This window comes from Scomber japonicus, chromosome 4 (genome assembly GCF_027409825.1).
Source record: "Scomber japonicus isolate fScoJap1 chromosome 4, fScoJap1.pri, whole genome shotgun sequence".
Classification (NCBI taxonomy): Eukaryota; Metazoa; Chordata; class Actinopteri; order Scombriformes; family Scombridae; genus Scomber; species Scomber japonicus.
Window position 1 is genome coordinate 35358105 of NC_070581.1, and position 2500 is coordinate 35360604.

At 41.8% G+C, this 2500-nt stretch overlaps 1 protein-coding gene across 2 annotated transcripts in view; it reads right to left on the reverse strand.

Annotated features, from left to right (window-relative positions):
* Positions 1–2500, reverse strand: part of sulf2b (sulfatase 2b) — a 35025-nt gene that overhangs the window by 14124 nt on the left and 18401 nt on the right. The gene's annotated exons all lie outside the window — the stretch shown is intronic.

The following is a 2500-nucleotide window of genomic DNA, read 5'->3' on the forward strand; positions in this document are numbered from 1 at the left end:
AGATTCATAACACACTGCGTCCAATGTGTGTGTGTGTGTGTGTGTGTGTGTGTGTGTGTGTGTGTGTGTGTGTGTGTCTGTGTGTGTGTGTGTGTGTGTGTGTGTGTGTCTATATTAGATTCATAACACACTGCGTCCAGTCATTAAACAGACCGGCTCCATCTGGTTTCTATTCTGGGATGTTTGTAACTTTAACTTTTAGGAATAATATTTTGATTTTTCTGCTGCGGCTAAAAAGAACAAAGTGGAAACAAATGCAACGGCTTTTCTTTTTCCACTCGTTCTTGTTTTTTTCTTCTTCTGCGTCGACCTGCTGAAATAATTCTGTTTGACAATCGTCATGGAAACGCACCCAAACCCTGCAAACAGGCACTGAGACTGAAATGTAATGGCTTTAATGTTTGAAAGGTTTTAAACTGTTTGAGAGATGATGGAGAAGTTTCATCAGAGTTCATCGTGTCGGCAGATATCTGATAAAATAAAGAAGCTTTAACATTTAAATATGAACTTCTGATATTAATTAATTATTATCTTTATTCTTAACATGAAGCTGGTTGGTTGGTTTCAATATTCAGAACAAACAAGCTTTAACTGCACAAACTAGTATTAATTTAAATGATAATCAACCTTCATTTCTTTATAGAAACACATTCATTAATAGAATAAATCTTACAGACCAATAAAAATATAACAGCTGATTATTTTCTCCCCGTCTTAAACACCGCTGAGCATTTCCTTTACATCATGTTAGCAATGAGAGACGTAACGTTAGCTTTCTCTCTGCTGACGTACTAGTTTGGTGATTAGCGTCAGGTCCGTCTCCCTTAGCAACCGTCACAGCAGACAGCAGCTTTTTGTCCATGTGAAGCCATCGCAGCTCAACTCTGCTCCACATATTTCACACCTGACAACATTATCCTTTACTTCCTGTTAGCTTTTAAACCAAGCTGGACTTTAGTGTGTCTTCATCTGCATCATGTTCCCTCCAGTCAGCTAGCTAGCAGGCTAACTCACTACCAGTCAGCTAGCTAGCAGGCTAACTTACTACCGAGTCAGCTAGCTAGCAGGATAACTTACTACCAGTCAGCTAGCTAGCAGGCTAACTTACTACCAGTCAGCTATCTAGCAGGATAACTTACTACCAGTCAGCTAGCCAGCAGGCTAACTTACTACCAGTCAGCTAGCTAGCAGGCTAACTTACTACCAGTCAGCTAGCTAGCAGGATAACTTACTACCAGTCAGCTAGCCAGCAGGCTAACTTACTACCAGTCAGCTAGCTAGCAGGATAACTTACTACCAGTCAGCTAGCTAGCAGGCTAACTCACTACCAGTCAGCTAGCTAGCAGGCTAACTTACTACCAGTCAGCTAGCTAGCAGGATAACTTACTACCAGTCAGCTAGCTAGCAGGCTAACTTACTACCAGTCAGCTAGCTAGCAGGATAACTTACTACCAGTCAGCTAGTTAGCAGGCTAACTTACTACCAGTCAGGTTCTACTTCAACACAAGAAGCTTAGAGCTCCTCCTGGTGGCTGAAATAAACCCTTCACAGACGACACAGCTCAACTCTTCATTAAAGAGAGTAGCTGCATGAAGTTCAGAGCAAACATCTGTTTCATGTCATCTGAACAATGGAAGAGAAATGTTTCACTGCGGTCTCTGGTTTCTGAAGCTGGACCGCTACTCTGCCAACAACGTGATCTTAAAAGTAAAACACGAAGGAAACATGACAAAATATTTATTCTATCTTTGTCATGTTCACGGCTGGTTGGCTGAATGTCTGCTACAAACTTGATCGGCCACAACTGAGCGTGACGTCTGCAGGGTTCCTTAAACAACCCGCCTCCTGCTGGACCACAGCCAATCAGCTGTTACTGAGCAGCCAATCAGCAGCTCAGGACAACATGATGCTGATCCTCTTCAGTCCAGACCTGATCCAGACCTGATCCTGGTGTTGAGTTAGAAGCTGCAGAGAATCACTACGCTGTCATTCCTGGTTCTGATGTTAAATAAACTCTGAATAATCAGCCTGTCCCAGCGAGGCGGGACTCTTCTGTACTTTACAGAGGATGAGGATGAAAAAGGAAACAGACGCTGACCGGTGATTCGCTGCTCTCCGGAGAACAGAGTCGACTCTAATGTGTTCAAACAGACTTCAGGTTCCTCCTGAGAACCAGACTGAAGCTCCGGAGACGGACGCATCATTTTTTGTATTTTTAAGGAAGTTAGAAGAATGTGAGCCTTTGATGGAATCATAAAATTTGTTCAAATGTCCAAAGTTTCACCGTCAACGCAGACTGTATGAGGCTCAGTAATAATAAGATGATGAATTCATGAATCAGTTAAACTAGATTTAAAAGCAGCATCAGGTTTGTTAAAATGTACATTTAGTATTTTTGTTGGTTTTCTAGATAAATTCAGACTGAACTCCGCAGCAAGACATCATGGAGGTTACGCCCAGTTCAATATAATCAATATATTAAAAAAAGATCAATAAGCGA